At 44.2% G+C, this 19,313-nt stretch overlaps 1 long non-coding RNA gene across 10 annotated transcripts in view; it reads left to right on the top strand.

Annotated features, from left to right (window-relative positions):
- The window catches only part of LOC142475175 (uncharacterized), a 60,863-nt gene that overhangs the window by 8,141 nt on the left and 33,409 nt on the right, over positions 1-19,313 (top strand). For 8 of the 10 annotated variants that reach the window (XR_012790765.1, XR_012790769.1, XR_012790770.1 and 5 more), the window contains 12 exons: positions 892-987; positions 2,432-2,535; positions 3,780-3,890; positions 6,291-6,410; positions 7,431-7,526; positions 8,971-9,074; positions 10,306-10,416; positions 12,815-12,934; positions 13,955-14,050; positions 15,857-15,960; positions 17,067-17,186; positions 18,207-18,302. This is a non-coding gene — a long non-coding RNA (uncharacterized LOC142475175). The remainder of the gene's footprint in view (positions 1-891; positions 988-2,431; positions 2,536-3,779; positions 3,891-6,290; positions 6,411-7,430; positions 7,527-8,970; positions 9,075-10,305; positions 10,417-12,814; positions 12,935-13,954; positions 14,051-15,856; positions 15,961-17,066; positions 17,187-18,206; positions 18,303-19,313) is intronic. The other 2 variants (XR_012790768.1, XR_012790772.1) reach the window with 2 other exon arrangements.

Genomic DNA, 19,313 nt, shown 5'->3' with positions numbered 1-19,313 from the left:
TTTCGTTGATTCAATACATCATGAGTAGAGGGTGGCTACAGTATGAAGTAAAGACCCAAGGACCACATCTACTACCATTCATAACAAGAACATGTGCAGTAGCGCACAGCTGCAGTTCTATGTGATTGTTATGAAAGGTTGAGGTGGTTCAATTCTATGAATCTGGAGTGGGATGGATCCTGTTTGCATCATATGGTTTCATCTAGGCCAGTAGATTATATAACTCTCAGTACAGGTTACACATGGCATCAGTATTAGTGATTTAAAGAGGAGGAAAGCTTCAATGTGGAGAACAAAGCCAAGTAATGTTGAAGTTACTCCTTTTACCATTTACTTGGTCAGTCTGTACTGTCTACTCTCCACACAGCTGCTAAGGATCTTCCATTTTAAATACTTTCACCTCCTATTCTGCACTGCTTTGCTGCCCATTATTCAGAGATGCGTTCCAGTCATGTTTAGCACTCTGAATCTCTCTGCAGTCATTGGTTCAGCACATCATGGGTAGAGCATGGCTACAGATACAGCAAGCTATTATTATTTTACCGGCTGATCACCCATAATATTGCATTAAAACATAGAATATCACTTAATTTCCAAAAGATTCAGTGATGCTGATAATGCAGAATCTCACAACATTTCCCATCATAATGCCATAATGCACAAGTGGGAGAAATAATCCTTGCTATATCTGTACATTGTGTGACATATTACCTCAATGACCAATGAGAGCAAGTACATCTTCTGTATAGAGCGGCTGTGTTATGATGCAGTTATTGATCATCATTGACATAATCACAAGAATCTTATGCAAAGGGAAATTGTCCGCAGCGAAGTGAGATTTCAGCCCCCAAACGTCTGTAATATTAATGCAATGTCTTACTTTTGTTGCAGTGAACACTGAAGAGACGGATCTACTACAACACTGTACAGGATGAGCATACGCTACAAGCAGCAAAATGATCTTGCAGTTGACAGTATGTTGTTCTGGTAATGTGCACAATTATTATTTATGGGCTACACACCACAGTGCTGGACATATTCTGTTAACTTCAACTCTACTCCTAACATGGAGATGTCTTCCTGGTGTTACTGATTCAGTACATCATATGCACAGTGTGGTTATGATATGATGGATTGATTTAATGAACCCACCAACCAATGATGACATCTGCATCATCTTCTGTAAAGTGCAGCTACAGCATGATATTATCAGCATTTGGTGCGGTATAATCAGAGGTATCTATGTGCTTTTGTGCCTGTTTTAAGTCCTCCAGCTTAACGCCCCTACACCTCCCACTACACAGGCATACTTACTTATGCATACACTGACATCTGGCATACCTACACACACCCCAGGGCCACTTCCTTCCCCTGATGTCAGGGAGAGGATGGGCATGCAGAGTGCAGTAAGTCTCCACGTTACTCTGGCCAACAGTCTTGGCCTACCTCCAGCATCTGTCACCCACAACATCTGTTCCCTCCTTGTAAAGTGCTGAACTATCTCACCTGGGTCAGTGCTATAGCTGATCACAGTGCCCGATCAGGATGTCACTGTGACAGGCAGCAGTGCAGATTGACCGGTCAATCAATGCAGTGCCGCAACATATGCACTAAATGAGATTTCCGTGCCCCCAGTCAGGTTACTCCCTGGGCAGTGACCCTGCTCACACCCTCCCCTAGTTCCACCTCTGATCACAATTATCTCTCTTGGAGAGTGTAGCAAATTGGAGTTGGGGGAATCTCACCTCTGCCATGCATGGTCACAATCTGGGCACAGGACCCAAATAGTGGGCAATGTGGCACTTCTTACAGTAGAGAATAAGTAACTTTATTCTTTACTTGTGTATTAAGGACCTTATTTGCATTAAATTCAGTCCACATGGGACCAAGACTTTCTGGCTTACTGAACAAAGTGGAATTGTTTCGTAGAGGGTGGAGAATTGTATTTTATCTGAAATTACCCCCTCTGCACAAAATACAAACAATTATACCCATACAAGTACCTTGTGGAAGTTGTTGCCCTCTATCTTCCTGTGGTCTCTCCCTGTTTCTCACCGTGCCTCCTCCCATTTCCTTGCACCTCTGCGTCTCCGCATATATCCCTATACTCAGAGCCGGCTCCGGTCAGTGACATGGGATGCTCAAATATGAGCATACCCATATATGGGCATCCATGCCACTGACCGGAGCCCGCTCTGTTGCGGATATGGAGAGAGACTGGGAGATTTACATCCCCTTATAATTCATATGGTGCATAGTACCGGCACGTATTGTTTTACCGGTACTGTGTACCTTCCTACTTTCACACTGGTACAGTATATGCTGCAGTGGGACTGAGAGGGATATATTGGTAACACATAGTCATTGTTGGGGGAATTCAATCCATTTTGAAAATAGTAATGAAATGTTTTTTACTTTTCTTTTTTTTCAGTAATGAAGAATGAAACATTTCTGTTAAAATTGAATTGGAGGTGAACTGGATTCATCATCAACTCTGCACCAGTGTGAATTGATGTTCTTTAATGTTCTGATAAGGTACATGCAACATCTCTTCCTCAACCCCTGCACCACTCTCTGCCTCTTGCCTCTCTCTCTCCACCTCCCTGCTAAGCGTATTAACCCATCTAATGTAATCCACATTCCATGTCTCACTTTACTCTTCACTTCTCACGTGCCCTCTGGAATGACTGCTCTCTGACTAACAAGGTCTATTTGTACATGACCTCTTCTGCTCTCATCATCCACCACCTCTCATTCCCCTCACCCCTGTCCTACTCGATACCTCAGCTTAATTGAACTCTCTCCTCTGACATCTACCCTTATCTCTAACCTCTCCTCACTTTCTGCTTAAACTAACTATCTTGTTAACTTTTACAATGCTATCATCTCCTCCTCCTCCCTCCTCCTCCTCCCTCCTCCTCCTCCCTCCTCCATCATATATATGCCCCTTCTAGGCTCTGACACACTCATCCCTCTAAGGCCATGATTATCATGGGCACATGCTTGGTCATCCACAGTGTGTGCGAGCGATGCAGAGCCGCCTCGGACCTCAGTGCAGGGATTGCTGCATACCCCCAGCATCTGTCACCCACAAACAATACACACACTAATACTCCCCACAATACACACTATAATACCTCCTCAATACTAATCTCCCCAATAATATTATAGCTCCAAACACAATATACACAACACCCTTACACAAGATACACAATCTAGTACTCTCCTCTGCACCTCTACACACAATATAATACTCCCACACACACAATATACACACTACCCTCCTACCCCCATAAAATACAACCAATAATACACACACACTTTGTGGATGTTGGGACCAGCTCCCGGCATGCACCAGTGAAAGAGAGAGGCCCGCAGAAGCTCGGAAGAACTCCCTCCATCCGTGCCTTCCTCCGTTTCACATCTTCTCCCTGTCTCTCTCCCTCCCTTTCCTTGCATCTCCCTGCGTCTTTACGTATACCCAGTCAGTGACGGCTCTGGTCACGTGATGCCTTAATATGGGCTTATCCATATATGTTCATCCACGTCACTAATGTGATGCCTGCACTGTTGCGGAGCTGGTACTTACGACGGGCACTTATTGTTTTATCAGTACTGCGTACCTGACTCTACCGGCCTACTTTCAACACTAGTACAATATGTGCTTCACTACGAGTGAGTGGGGAATATTGGCATCACACAGTCACTGTTGAATATGCCATTCAATCCATTTTGAAAATAGTAATGCAATGTGGTTTTGTTTTGTTTGCTTTTTGCAGTAATGAAGAATGGAAAAGTTATATTAAAATTAAATTGGAGGGGGACTAGATTCAGCATTTCATCATGAACTCTGCACTTGTGAGAATTTAACTTCTTGAATACCCTGACAGGTACACGCAACATTAAGACTATAATCTGCTGTGCAAGCTTTCGTGCTATACCTCCCCCTCAGGTTTTGATTTATACATTTGCTCCCTCAATTCATGTCCTCTAATATTTGAAAGCTCTCTCCTAGCATTTTCTCTTTACCACAGAACGTCATCCCAATGTAACCTCTCTCTTGTTCTTTCTGCTGGCTGTTTCCTCACTCCTCTGTTAAACTTTTCTAATTTCTCTAACTTCCACACTCCTGCTTTTATCCACATGTTCTCCTCTTTCCTTCCCCTACCTTTGCATGTGTCTACACACTGCACCATTTGTACAGACCTCTATTGCAGCTATTTCTGCACTGCTCAATGAAAAGCACTCTTTAATATCCTATTCTCTGTGCCCCCTCTCTCTGCGCCCCCTCTTTTGGCGCCTCCTCTCTCTGCGCCCCCTCTCTCTGCGCCTATCTGTCTCATTCTCTCTACGTCCCTCTCTCTCTCTACATAGAGCTATCTCTGTCTCTCTCTACACCTATCTCTGTGTCTCCTTCTATGTTTGCTGATGTGTGGGATATCTCTTATAATCTTGAACCTGCTCATATACACATCGGGCCTCCCTGCCTCTGCCTCCCTGCTAAGAGTGTTAACCTATCTAATGTAATCCACATTCCTTTCCTTACTTTTCTCTTCCCTTCTCCTATGCCATCTGGAATGTCCGTTCTCTGACTAACAAGGCTCTAGTTGTACATGACCTCTTCTGCTCTCATCATTCACAATCAGTCATTCCCCTCACCCCATCTTACCTGTCCCACTGATTTGCCTCTGCTTAATTAAACTCTCCTCTGACATCTACTCTAACCTCTCTGCTCTCTCTCTCTTTCCGCTTAAACTAACAATCTTATTAACTCTTACAATGCTATCCTCCTATCTATATGCCCCCTCTAGGCTCTGACACACTTGTCCCTCTAGCCCACACCCTTGGCTAAATTCCCAAACATGTTCATCACACTTCCACTCGCTGTTCTTAATGCCTATGAAGGAAATCACACAATTGATATTTGATTTTTCTACAGTAAAAATGTCTCCAGTCCTGTATAAAGCTGCTCTCTGGGGCCAAACCACACTACTTTTTTTTCACATTCATCAACACTCAAATTTAATTTACGCTGTCTTTTTTTCCCTGTATTTGACTCCCTCCACTAACCTTCTCCTCACACTTGCCATCCTTCCTTCACTTCTCCTCAAGCATTTGACTACTTCAGAGGCAAGGTGGATGCCACCCACAAGGAGATTCCTTCTGTCCCTTCCCCCTTCTCTCCTTCTACCTAATTCTCCTTCTGCATTTGACTCCTTTTCTTCTCTTACAGAGCTGGAAGCTAATCATCTTCTCTTCTCCCTCTACCACATGCCCTCTAGATCGTATCCCCTCACACCTTACTGCATCGATTAGTCCCCACTCTCACCCACATCTTCAATTCCTCCCTATTCTCTGGCTCTTTACCCTCTTACTTTAAGCCTGTAGTGGTCACCCTTTTCTCAGAAACAACCTACACCCTATGTGCCTTACTAACTACCGCCCTGTATCCCTCCTGCTGTTTGTCTCCTAATTGCTAGAATGTCAACATTCTTAAATCACATTCCCTCCTGGATCCTTTACAACCTGCCTTTCGTACAGCTCGTTCTACAGACTGTGCTTAAAGCAAATTCCCAAGGTCACTTTTCCCTACTAATCCTACTTGATCTATCTGCTGCGTTTGATGCTCTCAATCACTCTCCTCCTTCATATTCTAAACTCTCTCTTGGTATCCGTAACACAGTTCTATCCTGGTTTTCATCATAACTTTCCTGTCACACATTCTCCATCTCTGTTGCTAACATGTCTTCGTCTTCTATTGATCTGTCTGTGGGTATACATCAGGGCTCTGTTCTGAGATCTCTCTTTCTCTCTACATACTATCATTTGGTGACCTCATCAACTCTTTGTGACAATCCTATAAATAACAAATACAAATATCAGGTCATGGGAATAAGTGATTTGGACATAAAAGTAACATTTCGGAAGTGTGGACAACTAATACATCTTGTAGATTGCCTTTACAGTGTGATGTCATTGATTCAGTAGATTGTGTGCAGACCAGGACTGCAGTACAGTGTCACTCACATGGATGACTTGCGTGGTAGAAGCTCAAGAACAAGGATGTCAAACTCCAGTCCTCGAGGGCCGCAAACAGGCCAGGTTTTCAGGATATCCCTACTGAAAACCTGGCCTGTTTGGGACCCTCGAGGACTGGAGTTTGACATGCATGCTCTAGAAGGAGCACAGCTGTGGGTGGGAGGTGGATTTGCTTTGCATCAAATGGTTTGGAGCAAGGTTTATTGTATGTATTATCATAATAACAATGCAATGCTTAACTTTTATTTCAGGAGGGATGACTGCAGAACAGAAGTGAATATTGAAGCCATGTGTTCCTTTTCTTGCAAAAGAGAAAATTTGAAGGACAGTTGAAGAGAAGGAAAATTACTACACAGAGACAGATAAGCAATGTGTATATTTCTCATTTACCATTTAGTATTTGTCGTTTTATTGACTCCACACAATCCGGCTGCTACGGGTTTCACATTGAATATTTTCATCTCTACTCTACCCCTTCCTGTGATCTGAACCATGCAGGTTTTCGTTGATTCAATACATCATGAGTAGAGGGTGGCTACAGTATGAAGTAAAGACCCAAGGACCACATCTACTACCATTCATAACAAGAACATGTGCAGTAGCGCACAGCTGCAGTTCTATGTGATTGTTATGAAAGGTTGAGGTGGTTCAATTCTATGAATCTGGAGTGGGATGGATCCTGTTTGCATCATATGGTTTCATCTAGGCCAGTAGATTATATAACTCTCAGTACAGGTTACACATGGCATCAGTATTAGTGATTTAAAGAGGAGGAAAGCTTCAATGTGGAGAACAAAGCCAAGTAATGTTGAAGTTACTCCTTTTACCATTTACTTGGTCAGTCTGTACTGTCTACTCTCCACACAGCTGCTAAGGATCTTCCATTTTAAATACTTTCACCTCCTATTCTGCACTGCTTTGCTGCCCATTATTCAGAGATGCGTTCCAGTCATGTTTAGCACTCTGAATCTCTCTGCAGTCATTGGTTCAGCACATCATGGGTAGAGCATGGCTACAGATACAGCAAGCTATTATTATTTTACCGGCTGATCACCCATAATATTGCATTAAAACATAGAATATCACTTAATTTCCAAAAGATTCAGTGATGCTGATAATGCAGAATCTCACAACATTTCCCATCATAATGCCATAATGCACAAGTGGGAGAAATAATCCTTGCTATATCTGTACATTGTGTGACGTATTACCTCAATGACCAATGAGAGCAAGTACATCTTCTGTATAGAGCGGCTGTGTTATGATGCAGTTATTGATCATCATTGACATAATCACAAGAATCTTATGCAAAGGGAAATTGTCCGCAGCGAAGTGAGATTTCAGCCCCCAAACGTCTGTAATATTAATGCAATGTCTTACTTTTGTTGCAGTGAACACTGAAGAGACGGATCTACTACAACACTGTACAGGATGAGCATACGCTACAAGCAGCAAAATGATCTTGCAGTTGACAGTATGTTGTTCTGGTAATGTGCACAATTATTATTTATGGGCTACACACCACAGTGCTGGACATATTCTGTTAACTTCAACTCTACTCCTAACATGGAGATGTCTTCCTGGTGTTACTGATTCAGTACATCATATGCACAGTGTGGTTATGATATGATGGATTGATTTAATGAACCCACCAACCAATGATGACATCTGCATCATCTTCTGTAAAGTGCAGCTACAGCATGATATTATCAGCATTTGGTGCGGTATAATCAGAGGTATCTATGTGCTTTTGTGCCTGTTTTAAGTCCTCCAGCTTAACGCCCCTACACCTCCCACTACACAGGCATACTTACTTATGCATACACTGACATCTGGCATACCTACACACACCCCAGGGCCACTTCCTTCCCCTGATGTCAGGGAGAGGATGGGCATGCAGAGTGCAGTAAGTCTCCACGTTACTCTGGCCAACAGTCTTGGCCTACCTCCAGCATCTGTCACCCACAACATCTGTTCCCTCCTTGTAAAGTGCTGAACTATCTCACCTGGGTCAGTGCTATAGCTGATCACAGTGCCCGATCAGGATGTCACTGTGACAGGCAGCAGTGCAGATTGACCGGTCAATCAATGCAGTGCCGCAACATATGCACTAAATGAGATTTCCGTGCCCCCAGTCAGGTTACTCCCTGGGCAGTGACCCTGCTCACACCCTCCCCTAGTTCCACCTCTGATCACAATTATCTCTCTTGGAGAGTGTAGCAAATTGGAGTTGGGGGAATCTCACCTCTGCCATGCATGGTCACAATCTGGGCACAGGACCCAAATAGTGGGCAATGTGGCACTTCTTACAGTAGAGAATAAGTAACTTTATTCTTTACTTGTGTATTAAGGACCTTATTTGCATTAAATTCAGTCCACATGGGACCAAGACTTTCTGGCTTACTGAACAAAGTGGAATTGTTTCGTAGAGGGTGGAGAATTGTATTTTATCTGAAATTACCCCCTCTGCACAAAATACAAACAATTATACCCATACAAGTACCTTGTGGAAGTTGTTGCCCTCTATCTTCCTGTGGTCTCTCCCTGTTTCTCACCGTGCCTCCTCCCATTTCCTTGCACCTCTGCGTCTCCGCATATATCCCTATACTCAGAGCCGGCTCCGGTCAGTGACATGGGATGCCCAAATATGAGCATACCCATATATGGGCATCCATGCCACTGACCGGAGCCCGCTCTGTTGCGGATATGGAGAGAGACTGGGAGATTTACATCCCCTTATAATTCATATGGTGCATAGTACCGGCACGTATTGTTTTACCGGTACTGTGTACCTTCCTACTTTCACACTGGTACAGTATATGCTGCAGTGGGACTGAGAGGGATATATTGGTAACACATAGTCATTGTTGGGGGAATTCAATCCATTTTGAAAATAGTAATGAAATGTTTTTTACTTTTCTTTTTTTTCAGTAATGAAGAATGAAACATTTCTGTTAAAATTGAATTGGAGGTGAACTGGATTCATCATCAACTCTGCACCAGTGTGAATTGATGTTCTTTAATGTTCTGATAAGGTACATGCAACATCTCTTCCTCAACCCCTGCACCACTCTCTGCCTCTTGCCTCTCTCTCTCCACCTCCCTGCTAAGCGTATTAACCCATCTAATGTAATCCACATTCCATGTCTCACTTTACTCTTCACTTCTCACGTGCCCTCTGGAATGACTGCTCTCTGACTAACAAGGTCTATTTGTACATGACCTCTTCTGCTCTCATCATCCACCACCTCTCATTCCCCTCACCCCTGTCCTACTCGATACCTCAGCTTAATTGAACTCTCTCCTCTGACATCTACCCTTATCTCTAACCTCTCCTCACTTTCTGCTTAAACTAACTATCTTGTTAACTTTTACAATGCTATCATCTCCTCCTCCTCCCTCCTCCTCCTCCCTCCTCCATCATATATATGCCCCTTCTAGGCTCTGACACACTCATCCCTGTAAGGCCATGATTATCATGGGCACATGCTTGGTCATCCACAGTGCGTGCGAGCGATGCAGAGCCGCCTCGGACCTCAGTGCAGGGATTGCTGCATACCCCCAGCATCTGTCACCCACAAACAATACACACACTAATACTCCCCACAATACACACTATAATACCTCCTCAATACTAATCTCCCCAATAATATTATAGCTCCAAACACAATATACACAACACCCTTACACAAGATACACAATCTAGTACTCTCCTCTGCACCTCTACACACAATATAATACTCCCACACACACAATATACACACTACCCTCCTACCCCCATAAAATACAACCAATAATACACACACACTTTGTGGATGTTGGGACCAGCTCCCGGCATGCACCAGTGAAAGAGAGAGGCCCGCAGAAGCTCGGAAGAACTCCCTCCATCCGTGCCTTCCTCCGTTTCACATCTTCTCCCTGTCTCTCTCCCTCCCTTTCCTTGCATCTCCCTGCGTCTTTACGTATACCCAGTCAGTGACGGCTCTGGTCACGTGATGCCTTAATATGGGCTTATCCATATATGTTCATCCACGTCACTAATGTGATGCCCGCACTGTTGCGGAGCTGGTACTTACGACGGGCACTTATTGTTTTATCAGTACTGCGTACCTGACTCTACCGGCCTACTTTCAACACTAGTACAATATGTGCTTCACTACGAGTGAGTGGGGAATATTGGCATCACACAGTCACTGTTGAATATGCCATTCAATCCATTTTGAAAATAGTAATGCAATGTGGTTTTGTTTTGTTTGCTTTTTGCAGTAATGAAGAATGGAAAAGTTATATTAAAATTAAATTGGAGGGGGACTAGATTCAGCATTTCATCATGAACTCTGCACTTGTGAGAATTTAACTTCTTGAATACCCTGACAGGTACACGCAACATTAAGACTATAATCTGCTGTGCAAGCTTTCGTGCTATACCTCCCCCTCAGGTTTTGATTTATACATTTGCTCCCTCAATTCATGTCCTCTAATATTTGAAAGCTCTCTCCTAGCATTTTCTCTTTACCACAGAACGTCATCCCAATGTAACCTCTCTCTTGTTCTTTCTGCTGGCTGTTTCCTCACTCCTCTGTTAAACTTTTCTAATTTCTCTAACTTCCACACTCCTGCTTTTATCCACATGTTCTCCTCTTTCCTTCCCCTACCTTTGCATGTGTCTACACACTGCACCATTTGTACAGACCTCTATTGCAGCTATTTCTGCACTGCTCAATGAAAAGCACTCTTTAATATCCTATTCTCTGTGCCCCCTCTCTCTGCGCCCCCTCTTTTGGCGCCTCCTCTCTCTGCGCCCCCTCTCTCTGCGCCTATCTGTCTCATTCTCTCTACGTCCCTCTCTCTCTACATAGAGCTATCTCTGTCTCTCTCTACACCTATCTCTGTGTCTCCTTCTATGTTTGCTGATGTGTGGGATATCTCTTATAATCTTGAACCTGCTCATATGCACATCGGGCCTCCCTGCCTCTGCCTCCCTGCTAAGAGTGTTAACCTATCTAATGTAATCCACATTCCTTTCCTTACTTTTCTCTTCCCTTCTCCTATGCCATCTGGAATGTCCGTTCTCTGACTAACAAGGCTCTAGTTGTACATGACCTCTTCTGCTCTCATCATTCACAATCAGTCATTCCCCTCACCCCATCTTACCTGTCCCACTGATTTGCCTCTGCTTAATTAAACTCTCCTCTGACATCTACTCTAACCTCTCTGCTCTCTCTCTCTTTCCGCTTAAACTAACAATCTTATTAACTCTTACAATGCTATCCTCCTATCTATATGCCCCCTCTAGGCTCTGACACACTTGTCCCTCTAGCCCACACCCTTGGCTAAATTCCCAAACATGTTCATCACACTTCCACTCGCTGTTCTTAATGCCTATGAAGGAAATCACACAATTGATATTTGATTTTTCTACAGTAAAAATGTCTCCAGTCCTGTATAAAGCTGCTCTCTGGGGCCAAACCACACTACTTTTTTTTCACATTCATCAACACTCAAATTTAATTTACGCTGTCTTTTTTTCCCTGTATTTGACTCCCTCCACTAACCTTCTCCTCACACTTGCCATCCTTCCTTCACTTCTCCTCAAGCATTTGACTACTTCAGAGGCAAGGTGGATGCCACCCACAAGGAGATTCCTTCTGTCCCTTCCCCCTTCTCTCCTTCTACCTAATTCTCCTTCTGCATTTGACTCTTTTTCTTCTCTTACAGAGCTGGAAGCAAATCATCTTCTCTTCTCCCTCTACCACATGCCCTCTAGATCGTATCCCCTCACACCTTACTGCATCTCTTAGTCCCCACTCTCACCCACATCTTCAATTCCTCCCTATTCTCTGGCTCTTTACCCTCTTACTTTAAGCCTGTAGTGGTCACCCTTTTCTCAGAAACAACCTACACCCTATGTGCCTTACTAACTACCGCCCTGTATCCCTCCTGCTGTTTGTCTCCTAATTGCTAGAATGTCAACATTCTTAAATCACATTCCCTCCTGGATCCTTTACAACCTGCCTTTCGTACAGCTCGTTCTACAGACTGTGCTTAAAGCAAATTCCCAAGGTCACTTTTCCCTACTAATCCTACTTGATCTATCTGCTGCGTTTGATGCTCTCAATCACTCTCCTCCTTCATATTCTAAACTCTCTCTTGGTATCCGTAACACAGTTCTATCCTGGTTTTCATCATAACTTTCCTGTCACACATTCTCCATCTCTGTTGCTAACATGTCTTCGTCTTCTATTGATCTGTCTGTGGGTATACATCAGGGCTCTGTTCTGAGATCTCTCTTTCTCTCTACATACTATCATTTGGTGACCTCATCAACTCTTTGTGACAATCCTATAAATAACAAATACAAATATCAGGTCATGGGAATAAGTGATTTGGACATAAAAGTAACATTTCGGAAGTGTGGACAACTAATACATCTTGTAGATTGCCTTTACAGTGTGATGTCATTGATTCAGTAGATTGTGTGCAGACCAGGACTGCAGTACAGTGTCACTCACATGGATGACTTGCGTGGTAGAAGCTCAAGAACAAGGATGTCAAACTCCAGTCCTCGAGGGCCGCAAACAGGCCAGGTTTTCAGGATATCCCTACTGAAAACCTGGCCTGTTTGGGACCCTCGAGGACTGGAGTTTGACATGCATGCTCTAGAAGGAGCACAGCTGTGGGTGGGAGGTGGATTTGCTTTGCATCAAATGGTTTGGAGCAAGGTTTATTGTATGTATTATCATAATAACAATGCAATGCTTAACTTTTATTTCAGGAGGGATGACTGCAGAACAGAAGTGAATATTGAAGCCATGTGTTCCTTTTCTTGAAAAAGAGAAAATTTGAAGGACAGTTGAAGAGAAGGAAAATTACTACACAGAGACAGATAAGCAATGTGTATATTTCTCATTTACCATTTAGTATTTGTCGTTTTATTGACTCCACACAATCCGGCTGCTACGGGTTTCACATTGAATATTTTCATCTCTACTCTACCCCTTCCTGTGATCTGAACCATGCAAGTTTTCGTTGATTCAATACATCATGAGTAGAGTGTGGCTACAGTATGAAGTAAAGACCCAAGGACCACATCTACTACCATTCATAACAAGAACATGTGCAGTAGCGCACAGCTGCAGTTCTATGTGATTGTTATGAAAGGTTGAGGTGGTTCAATTCTATGAATCTGGAGTGGGATGGATCCTGTTTGCATCATATGGTTTCATCTAGGCCAGTAGATTATATAACTCTCAGTACAGGTTACACATGGCATCAGTATTAGTGATTTAAAGAGGAGGAAAGCTTCAATGTGGAGAACAAAGCCAAGTAATGTTGAAGTTACTCCTTTTACCATTTACTTGGTCAGTCTGTACTGTCTACTCTCCACACAGCTGCTAAGGATCTTCCATTTTAAATACTTTCACCTCCTATTCTGCACTGCTTTGCTGCCCATTATTCAGAGATGCGTTCCAGTCATGTTTAGCACTCTGAATCTCTCTGCAGTCATTGGTTCAGCACATCATGGGTAGAGCATGGCTACAGATACAGCAAGCTATTATTATTTTACCGGCTGATCACCCATAATATTGCATTAAAACATAGAATATCACTTAATTTCCAAAAGATTCAGTGATGCTGACAATGCAGAATCTCACAACATTTCCCATCATAATGCCATAATGCACAAGTGGGAGAAATAATCCTTGCTATATCTGTACATTGTGTGACGTATTACCTCAATGACCAATGAGAGCAAGTACATCTTCTGTATAGAGCGGCTGTGTTATGATGCAGTTATTGATCATCATTGACATAATCACAAGAATCTTATGCAAAGGGAAATTGTCCGCAGCGAAGTGAGATTTCAGCCCCCAAACGTCTGTAATATTAATGCAATGTCTTACTTTTGTTGCAGTGAACACTGAAGAGACGGATCTACTACAACACTGTACAGGATGAGCATACGCTACAAGCAGCAAAATGATCTTGCAGTTGACAGTATGTTGTTCTGGTAATGTGCACAATTATTATTTATGGGCTACACACCACAGTGCTGGACATATTCTGTTAACTTCAACTCTACTCCTAACATGGAGATGTCTTCCTGGTGTTACTGATTCAGTACATCATATGCACAGTGTGGTTATGATATGATGGATTGATTTAATGAACCCACCAACCAATGATGACATCTGCATCATCTTCTGTAAAGTGCAGCTACAGCATGATATTATCAGCATTTGGTGCGGTATAATCAGAGGTATCTATGTGCTTTTGTGCCTGTTTTAAGTCCTCCAGCTTAACGCCCCTACACCTCCCACTACACAGGCATACTTACTTATGCATACACTGACATCTGGCATACCTACACACACCCCAGGGCCACTTCCTTCCCCTGATGTCAGGGAGAGGATGGGCATGCAGAGTGCAGTAAATCTCCACGTTACTCTGGCCAACAGTCTTGGCCTACCTCCAGCATCTGTCACCCACAACATCTGTTCCCTCCTTGTAAAGTGCTGAACTATCTCACCTGGGTCAGTGCTATAGCTGATCACAGTGCCCGATCAGGATGTCACTGTGACAGGCAGCAGTGCAGATTGACCGGTCAATCAATGCAGTGCCGCAACATACTGCTGCGGCACAGTTTATTCGAGCATTTGCCCGTTCTGTGCCGCAGCAGTAGCCTGGCGCGCGCCCGAGTGTGACGGGCGCACGCCGAAGCAGCGGAAGAGCGCCCTCCGATCGGGGCGCTCTCCCTACCGCTGCCGGGTCCGCCGGGTCCCCCGGAACCCCCTGCCGCTGTCCCGCGATCGCGGGACACCAGGGCTCCCTCGGGGAGCCCCTGGACATGCGTGCAGCGGGCGCACGCTCCCGATGACGCGTGACCGCGCGTCTATGACGCGCGGCACGCCGAGGGGCGGCCACTAGCAAGCCGGGAGATTTCCCGGCTTGCGGTACCGACCACACTTCAATAAAGTGTGTCGGTAGTGTATGCACTAAATGAGATTTCCGTGCCCCCAGTCAGGTTACTCCCTGGGCAGTGACCCTGCTCACACCCTCCCCTAGTTCCACCTCTGATCACAATTATCTCTCTTGGAGAGTGTAGCAAATTGGAGTTGGGGGAATCTCACCTCTGCCATGCATGGTCACAATCTGGGCACAGGACCCAAATAGTGGGCAATGTGGCACTTCTTACAGTAGAGAATAAGTAACTTTATTCTTTACTTGTGTATTAAGGACCTTATTTGCATTAAATTCAGTCCACATGGGACCAAGACTTTCTGGCTTACTGAACAAAGTGGAATTGTTTCGTAGAGGGTGGAGAATTGTATTTTATCTGAAATTACCCCCTCTGCACAAAATACAAACAATTATACCCATACAAGTACCTTGTGGAAGTTGTTGCCCTCTATCTTCCTGTGGTCTCTCCCTGTTTCTCACCGTGCCTCCTCCCATTTCCTTGCACCTCTGCGTCTCCGCATATATCCCTATACTCAGAGCCGGCTCCGGTCAGTGACATGGGATGCCCAAATATGAGCATACCCATATATGGGCATCCATGCCACTGACCGGAGCCCGCTCTGTTGCGGATATGGAGAGAGACTGGGAGATTTACATCCCCTTATAATTCATATGGTGCATAGTACCGGCACGTATTGTTTTACCGGTACTGTGTACCTTCCTACTTCCACACTGGTACAGTATATGCTGCAGTGGGACTGAGAGGGATATATTGGTAACACATAGTCATTGTTGGGGGAATTCAATCCATTTTGAAAATAGTAATGAAATGTTTTTTACTTTTCTTTTTTTTCAGTAATGAAGAATGAAACATTTCTGTTAAAATTGAATTGGAGGTGAACTGGATTCATCATCAACTCTGCACCAGTGTGAATTGATGTTCTTTAATGTTCTGATAAGGTACATGCAACATCTCTTCCTCAACCCCTGCACCACTCTCTGCCTCTTGCCTCTCTCTCTCCACCTCCCTGCTAAGCGTATTAACCCATGCCCTCTAGATCGTATCCCCTCACACCTTACTGCATCTCTTAGTCCCCACTCTCACCCACATCTTCAATTCCTCCCTATTCTCTGGCTCTTTACCCTCTTACTTTAAGCCTGTAGTGGTCACCCTTTTCTCAGAAACAACCTACACCCTATGTGCCTTACTAACTACCGCCCTGTATCCCTCCTGCTGTTTGTCTCCTAATTGCTAGAATGTCAACATTCTTAAATCACATTCCCTCCTGGATCCTTTACAACCTGCCTTTCGTACAGCTCGTTCTACAGACTGTGCTTAAAGCAAATTCCCAAGGTCACTTTTCCCTACTAATCCTACTTGATCTATCTGCTGCGTTTGATGCTCTCAATCACTCTCCTCCTTCATATTCTAAACTCTCTCTTGGTATCCGTAACACAGTTCTATCCTGGTTTTCATCATAACTTTCCTGTCACACATTCTCCATCTCTGTTGCTAACATGTCTTCGTCTTCTATTGATCTGTCTGTGGGTATACATCAGGGCTCTGTTCTGAGATCTCTCTTTCTCTCTACATACTATCATTTGGTGACCTCATCAACTCTTTGTGACAATCCTATAAATAACAAATACAAATATCAGGTCATGGGAATAAGTGATTTGGACATAAAAGTAACATTTCGGAAGTGTGGACAACTAATACATCTTGTAGATTGCCTTTACAGTGTGATGTCATTGATTCAGTAGATTGTGTGCAGACCAGGACTGCAGTACAGTGTCACTCACATGGATGACTTGCGTGGTAGAAGCTCAAGAACAAGGATGTCAAACTCCAGTCCTCGAGGGCCGCAAACTGGCCAGGTTTTCAGGATATCCCTACTGAAAACCTGGCCTGTTTGGGACCCTCGAGGACTGGAGTTTGACATGCATGCTCTAGAAGGAGCACAGCTGTGGGTGGGAGGTGGATTTGCTTTGCATCAAATGGTTTGGAGCAAGGTTTATTGTATGTATTATCATAATAACAATGCAATGCTTAACTTTTATTTCAGGAGGGATGACTGCAGAACAGAAGTGAATATTGAAGCCATGTGTTCCTTTTCTTGCAAAAGAGAAAATTTGAAGGACAGTTGAAGAGAAGGAAAATTACTACACAGAGACAGATAAGCAATGTGTATATTTCTCATTTACCATTTAGTATTTGTCGTTTTATTGACTCCACACAATCCGGCTGCTACGGGTTTCACATTGAATATTTTCATCTCTACTCTACCCCTTCCTGTGATCTGAACCATGCAGGTTTTCGTTGATTCAATACATCATGAGTAGAGGGTGGCTACAGTATGAAGTAAAGACCCAAGGACCACATCTACTACCATTCATAACAAGAACATGTGCAGTAGCGCACAGCTGCAGTTCTATGTGATTGTTATGAAAGGTTGAGGTGGTTCAATTCTATGAATCTGGAGTGGGATGGATCCTGTTTGCATCATATGGTTTCATCTAGGCCAGTAGATTATATAACTCTCAGTACAGGTTACACATGGCATCAGTATTAGTGATTTAAAGAGGAGGAAAGCTTCAATGTGGAGAACAAAGCCAAGTAATGTTGAAGTTACTCCTTTTACCATTTACTTGGTCAGTCTGTACTGTCTACTCTCCACACAGCTGCTAAGGATCTTCCATTTTAAATACTTTCACCTCCTATTCTGCACTGCTTTGCTGCCCATTATTCAGAGATGCGTTCCAGTCATGTTTAGCACTCTGAATCTCTCTGCAGTCATTGGTTCAGCACATCATGGGTAGAGCATGGCTACAGATACAGCAAGCTATTATTATTTTACCGGCTGATCACCCATAATATTGCATTAAAACATAGAATATCACTTAATTTCCAAAAGATTCAGTGATGCTGATAATGCAGAATCTCACAACATTTCCCATCATAATGCCATAATGCACAAGTGGGAGAAATAATCCTTGCTATATCTGTACATTGTGTGACGTATTACCTCAATGACCAATGAGAGCAAGTACATCTTCTGTATAGAGCGGCTGTGTTATGATGCAGTTATTGATCATCATTGACATAATCACAAGAATCTTATGCAAAGGGAAATTGTCCGCAGCGAAGTGAGATTTCAGCCCCCAAACGTCTGTAATATTAATGCAATGTCTTACTTTTGTTGCAGTGAACACTGAAGAGACGGATCTACTACAACACTGTACAGGATGAGCATACGCTACAAGCAGCAAAATGATCTTGCAGTTGACAGTATGTTGTTCTGGTAATGTGCACAATTATTATTTATGGGCTACACACCACAGTGCTGGACATATTCTGTTAACTTCAACTCTACTCCTAACATGGAGATGTCTTCCTGGTGTTACTGATTCAGTACATCATATGCACAGTGTGGTTATGATATGATGGATTGATTTAATGAACCCACCAACCAATGATGACATCTGCATCATCTTCTGTAAAGTGCAGCTACAGCATGATATTATCAGCATTTGGTGCGGTATAATCAGAGGTATCTATGTGCTTTTGTGCCTGTTTTAAGTCCTCCAGCTTAACGCCCCTACACCTCCCACTACACAGGCATACTTACTTATGCATACACTGACATCTGGCATACCTACACACACCCCAGGGCCACTTCCTTCCCCTGATGTCAGGGAGAGGATGGGCATGCAGAGTGCAGTAAGTCTCCACGTTACTCTGGCCAACAGTCTTGGCCTACCTCCAGCATCTGTCACCCACAACATCTGTTCCCTCCTTGTAAAGTGCTGAACTATCTCACCTGGGTCAGTGCTATAGCTGATCACAGTGCCCGATCAGGATGTCACTGTGACAGGCAGCAGTGCAGATTGACCGGTCAATCAATGCAGTGCCGCAACATACTGCTGCGGCACAGTTTATTCGAGCATTTGCCCGTTCTGTGCCGCAGCAGTAGCCTGGCGCGCGCCCGAGTGTGACGGGCGCACGCCGAAGCAGCGGAAGAGCGCCCTCCGATCGGGGCGCTCTCCCTACCGCTGCCGGGTCCGCCGGGTCCCCCGGAACCCCCTGCCGCTGTCCCGCGATCGCGGGACACCAGGGCTCCCTCGGGGAGCCCCTGGACATGCGTGCAGCGGGCGCACGCTCCCGATGACGCGTGACCGCGCGTCTATGACGCGCGGCACGCCGAGGGGCGGCCACTAGCAAGCCGGGAGATTTCCCGGCTTGCGGTACCGACCACACTTCAATAAAGTGTGTCGGTAGTGTATGCACTAAATGAGATTTCCGTGCCCCCAGT

The sequence above is a fragment of the Ascaphus truei genome, unplaced genomic scaffold (assembly GCF_040206685.1).
Source record: "Ascaphus truei isolate aAscTru1 unplaced genomic scaffold, aAscTru1.hap1 HAP1_SCAFFOLD_1082, whole genome shotgun sequence".
NCBI classification, from domain to species: Eukaryota; Metazoa; Chordata; class Amphibia; order Anura; family Ascaphidae; genus Ascaphus; species Ascaphus truei.
The sequence above is the reverse complement of the archived record's forward strand: the minus strand, read 5'-3'. Positions and strand labels throughout refer to the sequence as shown.